Raw genomic sequence first — 8,193 nt, 5'->3', positions numbered from 1 at the left:
TATACAGAAAAACCCTGTCTCGAAAAACCAAAAAAAAAAAAAAAAAAAAAAAAAACCTTTTGCAGTTCTGTGTTCATGTGACACTCCTGCCCCCTTTATCAACTTTCATGGAGACAGGAAACACATCTGTTCTGTTCTCAACATACCTTTAGATATAGTAATTACTGAATAGGATGGATTATCAAATTAATATATAATATAGCTTGATATGCATTCAATTGTATTTAAAATGTTTTCCAAATTATATAATTCTAATCAATGATATGGTTGATTTTAATAAATTAAAACTGCTGAGGTATGGCTTCTGGTAGATTGTTCAGACTCCCTGATCGTCCTATATCCATGGCCATATGGATTGGATTGAGAGATATATATCATAATATATATCATATTTACTATATACATATTTATGCATATAATTACTTATTTGACATTTTTTGACTATTTAATGGCTATCCCAAATGGTATAAGCTAAAACTGAATGTTAAGTTATAATGGATGCATGGTAGAAGAGATAGTATTCTGACAGGAGATAAAGTTGGTACCAGACAATGGATGTGATCAAAATACATCATATGAAATTCTCAAAGACTAAGTCCAACTTGAACAAATACACTATGGATTATCTAATAGTTGTAGTTACCCCCGTTATGATTTTCATATGCTGTAATAGATCTCTTAAAAATGCTATGCCACAATTCATGTTTTGCTAATTCAACAAAAATAGTAGGTAGTGGGTTTGGAATCCCATCTTCCACAGTCATGATAGTAGGATTTTAAAGCCTCTGTGAACATGATTGCCTTACAGGTTCACAAGGATGAGATATTTTACATTCCCTTTGAAGTGTATAACGTCTATACATAAACCAGTACTTTCTCTGGAGGGTGACTTTTTATGTCACCATGCCAATGTATACTTCTGCTCAAAGCAGTGAACAATCAGGTACTGCATATTCTGTCTTTTGTTGTTGTTGTTGTTGTTGTTGTTGTTGCTGCTGCTGCTGCTGCTATGGCACAAGTCATGTATTGCTTGAGATGAAGGCTATTCAAAGTTTTGCTTATCTTGAGACCTGGAAAGAACTAGTGGGATTTAATTTGTTTTCTGAGAATGTTATTTGCCTAAACATCTTGTTTTCATTCTTAAAAACTTGAAATATTGTTTTAAAACCAACTCCACTCTATTTGGTATCATTTTAACTATTATGAATATAGCAGAAATTACTCAAAACTGAACCTGAAGGGTTGAAGATTTATATTAGACTTTTAAATATATGAATGTTCTCAAATTTATGCACTGGAAGAGAAGTCAAGAAAGTCTGTCTCCCAGGAAGCTTTCTTAGGGAACAATTTTATCTTATGTGATAAAGGAATATCTCTTTTCTTATTAAAAATTCATTAGAATTAGCTTTCACAGTTACTTTCTCTCTTACTCCTTCTGCTGAAACAGTATTCAAGGATGATACGTGTGTCAAAACTCAAACTAGATGATAGTGTAAAAATTGACATCTGTAGTCTCCAGCTTCTACATTTACAGTCAGTGTGTTTTCAGCCAAGTTATCTAACCATGCTGAGTCTCTGTTTGCTCCATTGTAAAGCAAGAATACTCACAATTACTCAGGAATATAGTCACAGAGGCTTAAAGGAGTTATTTAAATTGAAGACTTTAGCTGGTGTCTTTTTACTATGTCCACGTCAAATGATTACTATCAATGACTATACTGGTGTACATGTCTTATCTTTAGTTGTTTTCTTGTGTTTAACACATTTATGTAGCTATATGTTAATTTCACACTTCCATCGAAAGCTGATATTTACAATGCAGAGATTCCATTGGTAGGTTTTAAAACTATTGTTCTCCCAACTATTTATATTAATTGCATTATTTTTCTATTATTATTTCTATTATTTTTCTACAATCCAATGACTAAGCCTAACCCTTTCTCAGTGATTTAATTCAGCAGCTGAAGGTGGAGTCTCTAAGGCATAAATCCTTTGTGAGGACACTTTATCTCCTTAACTATATATATGCAAAAAATTAAAATCATAAAAAAATTTCCAGGTAAAATATAGCTCTATTGGCTATATATAGTTATATAGTTATTTTATACTTATTAGTTAGGATTAGTATTTTTGGACATGTCTCAGCACATCTTCATTGCACAGTTCCATAGTAGTGAACATTACATTCTGTTCATAATCTAGCATTATGAATATTATAAGGTCTGTATCTATCTATATGGAACATGAACATTTTATGCCTTCTCATAGATCATTAGAAAGATGCCTATGGACCATCTAAGACTTTTCCTTACTACCAACTCCAGATGGAAGGCTGATAATACAATTGGTTTAGCCTCAAAATGTTTTTAAGCGAACCACACTATTAGACACAAAAAGCCACATGGGAAATTTCTCCTTCCTCACCTAGGTTGCATGGATGCTCCAAGATTTCCTTTGTATAAAAATAAGTTGATTATTGAAAACATAGATTTGTGCAAGTGGACAGGGAAATATTCTTGAACAAAGTGAAGCTGTTAATATATGCCTCTTCATTTTAGTGTTTTAGTGTTCAGAGAAACCTGTGTCCTAATCTGTGGGACTGACAAAAAAAAAAATTAAACTTCCTTGAAAGATCAGATGTTTTATAGGCAGGTGTTGGAAAGTAGGAAACTTCTGTCTGTAGGTCAAGTTAAGAAATTCATATAGTCACTGTTCACTATGATTAAATTTCTTCCATGAACATGCCTAAGAGAACAGAGGTGAGTCAAATCTTCATCCACAGCCTAAGGATTTATACTCTGTCTTTCATATTACTTCTAGTAAAAGGTTGTTATATTCAACACAGAGTTTTAAAAAGAGAACATAAAAAGCACACAGTAACTGAGGAGTAGCCTGGGACAGGGTCCCTCCAGTTTCCATCTGCACCTGGAGCAGACCCTGTGCCATAGTTCTCCATACCCTGGTCCAACTGTGAGAAAGCAGGATTCCTAGGAGTGCTAACACACTAGTGAGAACAGGTAGAACTGCCACTTCTCCAAGGAACCTGTCGGGAGCCTTCAGGACACAGGAACTGACGAGCAGTCTGGAATGGAATTCTTCCAGTTTCCAATTGTGCCTGGAGCTAACCCTGTGCCACAACTCTCTATACTCATGTCTAGCCAGGAGATATCTGGTCTCCCAGGAGTGCTAACATACCTGGCAGCACAGATAAGACCACCACTTCTGCTCCAAGGGACCTGCCCTGAGCCACTAGGACACAGGAACTAAGGAGCATCCTGGGAGAGAATCCTACCAGTTCCCATATGTGCCCTAGAGCTGACCATGTGCCACAGCTCTAAATATCCAAATTTCTTTGAGAAACCAAGTCTCCCAGGAGCACTGACACATAGGCTTACAGGAAGGACAAACCACAGTCAGAGACAGCAAGACCAGCTAACACTGGAGATAACCAGATGTCAAGAGGCAAAGGTAAGAACATAAGCAACAAAAACCAAGGCTACTTGTCATCATCAGAACTCTCACCACAGCAAGACCTGGATACCCCAAAATACCAGAAAAGCAAAAATCTGATTTAAAATCATATCTCATGATGATTATAGAGGACTTTAAGTGGAAATAAGTAACTCTCTTAAGGAAATAAAGGAGAACACGGGTAAACAGGTAGAAGACCATAAAGAGGAAACACAAAAATCCCTTATAGAATTACAGGAAAACCAGAGAGGTGAAGGAGTTGAACAAAACCATCCAGGATCTAAGATTAGAAATAGAAACAATAAAGATATCAAAAACAGAGACAACCCTAGAAATAGAAACCTAGGAAAGAGATCAGGAGTCATAGGTGCAACAATTGCCAACAGAATATAAGAAATAAAAGAGAGAATCTCAGGTGCAGAAGATACCATTAAAAAGAAATGTCACAACAGTCAAAGAAAATGTAAAATGAAAAACCTCCTAATCCAAAACATTCAGGATAACAAGGACACAATGAGAAGACAAGCATAAAAATAATAGGTATAGAGGAAAACAAAGATTGCCAACTTAAAGGGCCAGTAAATATCTTCAATAAAATTATAGAAGAAAACTTCCCTAACCTAAGGAAAGAGATGGCCATAAACAGACAAGAGGCCTACAGAACTCCAGATAGATTGGACCAGAAAAGGAATTCCTCCTATCACATAATAGTCAAAACACCAAATGCATAAAACAAAGAAAGAATATTAAAAGCAGAAAGGGCAAAAGGTCAAGTAACATATAAGGCAGAACTATCAGGAGTACACCAGACTTCTTGGCAGAGACTACAAAGCTAGAGGATTCTGGGCAGATCTCATACAGACCCTAAGAGAACACAAATGTCAGCCCAGACCACTATACTCAGTAAAACTCTCAATTACCATTGATGGAGAAACCAAGGTATTCCATGACAAAATCAAATTTACACAATTATTTATTTATTTATTTATTTTTACAAATCTAGCCCTACAAAGGATAATAAATGGAGAACTCCAACATAAGGAGGGAAATTACACCCTAGAAAAACCAGAAATCAATCTTCTTTCAAAAAAAACCCAAAAGAAGACAGCCTTTCAAATATAATTCCACATCTACCAACAAATAAAATAGGAAGCAACAATTACTATTCCTTAATATATCTTGACATCAATGCACTCAATTCTCCAATAAAAAAATATAGACTAACAGACTGGACATGTAAACAGAACCCATCATTTTATGCCTAACCCAAAATATACCACAGTGATAATGACAGACACTATCTCAGAGTAAAAGGATGGAAGATATTTTCCAAAGAAATGGTCCCAAGAAAAAAGTGGAGTAGTCATTCTAATATTCAATAAAATCAACTTTCAAACTAAAGTTATCAAAAAAGGAAGGATATTTCATGCTCATCGAAGGAAAAATCTGCCAAGATGAAGTCTCAATTCTGAACGTCTATACTCCAAATGCAAAGGCACCTACATTCATAAAAATAACTTTAGTAAAGCTCAAAGCACACATTGCGCCTCTCACAATAATAGTGGGAGACTTCAACGACCCACTCTCAGCAATGGGCAGATCATGGAAACAGAAAATAAACAGAGACACAGTGAAACAAACAGAAGTTATGAACCAAATGGATTTAACACATATCTATAGAACATTTCATCTTGAAATAAAAAATTATACCTTCTTCTCAGTACCTCATGGTATTTTCTCCAAAACTGACCATACAATCAATCACAAAACAGGCCTCAATAGATAGAAGAAATAATTAATAATTAATAATAAACAGATTACTGAAATAATTCCATGAGATCCTATGAGATCACCATGAATTTAGGCTGGACTTCAATAACAAATAAAACAAAAACAAAAACAAAAACAAAACAAAACAAAACAGAAAGAAAAAAGAAATAAAAAAAACCCAGACTGTCCACATACACATGGAATCTGAACAGTGTCCTACTCAATGATAACTTTGGTCAAGGAAGAAATAAAAAAAGAAATTAAAGACTCTTTAGAGTTTAATGAAAATGAAAGCAGAACATATTCAGACTTATAGGACACAATGAAAGCAGTGCTATGAGGAAACCGCATAGCTCTGAGTGTCTCCAAAAAGAAACTGGAGAGAAAATACACTAGCAGCTTAAAAGCACACCTGAAATCTCTACAATAAGAAGAAGCAAAATCATCCAAGAGGAGTAGACTGCAGCAAATAGTTAAAATTATGGCCAATATCAACCAAATAGAAACAAAACGAACTATACAAAGAAGCAACCAAATCAGAAGCTGGTTCCTTGAGAAAAATCAACAAAATAGATAAACCTTTAGCTTGAATAATCAGAGGGCACAGAGACAGTATCCAAATTATCAAAATCTGAAATGAAAAGTGAGATATAACAACAGAAACTAAGGAAATCCAAAAAATCATCAGATCCTACTACAAAAACCTATACTCAACAAAAGTGGAAAATCTGGATGAAATGGATAACTTTCTAGACATATACCAGGTACCAAAGTTAAATCAGGATAAGATAAATCATCTAAACAGTCCCATAACCCCTAAAGTAATAGAAGCAGTCATTAAATGTCTCTCAACCAACTTGTATATTGGGTATTCTATGTTTCTGGGCTAATACCCACTTATCAGTGAATACCTATATGTGAGTTCTTTTGTGATGGGATTACCTCACTCAGGATGATATCCTCCAGATCCATCCATTTGCCTAGGAATTTCATAAATTCATTGTTTTTAATAGCTGAGTAGTACTCCATTGTGTAAATGTACCACATTTTCGGTATCCATTCTTCTGTTGAGGGATGTCTAGGTTCTTTCCAGCTTCTGGCTATTATAAATAAGGCTTCTATGAACATAGTGGAGCATGTGTCCTTATTACCAGTTGAAACATCTTCTGGATATATGCCCAGGAGAGTTATTGTGGGATCCTCCGGTAGTACTATGTCCAATTTTCTGAGTTGCAAAACACATGAAACTCAAGAAGAATGAAGACCAAAGCATGGTCACTTTGCCTTTCCTTAGAATTGGGAACAAAAAACCCATGGAAGGAGTTACAGAGACAAAATTTGGAGCTGAGATGAAAGAATGGACCATCTAGAGACTGCCACACCCGGGTATCCATCTCACAATCAGCCTCCAAACACAGACACCATTGCATATGCCAGCAAGATTTTGCTATAAGGACCCTGATATATCTCTTGTGAGGCTATGCCAGTGCCTGGCAAACACAGAAGTGGATAGTCACAGTTAGCTATTGGATGGAACACAGGGCCCCCAATGGAGGAGCTAGAGAAAGTACCCAAGCAGGTGAAGAGATCTTCAACCCTATAGGTGGAACAACAATATGAACTAACCAGTACCCCCCAGAGCTCATACCTCTAGCTGCATATGTAGCAGAAGATGGCCTAGTCGGTCATCATTGGGAAGAGAGGCCCCTTGGTCTTGCAAACTTTATATGCCTCAGTACAGGGGTACACCAGGGCCAAGAGGTGGGAGTAGGTGGGTAGGGGAGTTGGAGGGGGTGTGGGGGACTTTTGGGATAGCATTTGAAATGTAAATGAAGAAAATACCTAATTTTTAAAAAAGTCTCTCAACCAAAAAAACAAAAACAAAAACAAAAACAAAAACAAACAAACAAAAACTCAGCCAATACCAGATGGGTTTAGTGCAGAATTCTGTCTGTCAATTCTTCAAAGACCTAACACCAATACTCTTCAAAATATTACACAAAATAGAAACAGAAGGAATAGTACACAATTCATCCTATTAAGCCACAGTTACACTGATACCAAAACCACACAAAGACGTAGTTAAAACATATAATGCCAGACCAATTTCCCTTATAAATATCAATGCAAAAATACTCAACAAAATTCTCACAAACCAAATCCAAGAACACACCAAATTTTCATTCACCATGATCAAGTAGGCTTCATCCCAGGGATGCAAGGATGGTTCAATATATGCAAATCCATCAACATAACACACTACATAAACAAACTCAAAGAAAAGAAAACACATGATCATTTCACTAGATGCTGAGAAAGCATTTGACAAAATTTAACATCCCTTCATGTTAAAAGTATTGGAAATATCAGGAACTCAAGGCTCATACCTAAACAATAAAAACAATATACAGCAAACCAATAGCAAACAAACTAAATGGAGAGAAACTTGAAGCAATCCCACTAAAATCAGGGACTAGACAACACTGCCCACTTTCTCCCTGTCTATTCAATACAGTACTAGAAGTTCTAGCTAGAGCAATTAGACAACAAAAGGAGATAAAAGGACAAATTGGAAAGGAAGCAGTCAAATTATCACTATTTGCAGATGATGTGCTAGTATATTTAAGTGACCACAAAAACTCCACCAGAGAACACCCATAGCTGACTAATAACTTTAACAAACTGGCTGGATATAAAATTAACTCAAATGAATCCATAGACTTCCTATACTCAAAAGATAAATAAACTGAGAAAGAAATTAGTGAAATGATACCCTTCACAATAATCACAAACAATATCTTCATATGACTCTAATCAAACAAGTAAAAGATCTGTATGAAACAACTTCAAGTCTCTGAAGAAAGAAATTAAAGAACTCAGAAGATGGAAATATCTCCCATGATCATGGATTGGCAGAATTAATGTAGTAGAAATGGCCATCTTGCCAAAAAC

The sequence above is a fragment of the Mus caroli genome, chromosome 6 (genome assembly GCF_900094665.2).
Source record: "Mus caroli chromosome 6, CAROLI_EIJ_v1.1, whole genome shotgun sequence".
Lineage (NCBI taxonomy): Eukaryota > Metazoa > Chordata > Mammalia > Rodentia > Muridae > Mus > Mus caroli.
The sequence above is the reverse complement of the archived record's forward strand: the minus strand, read 5'-3'. Positions refer to the sequence as shown.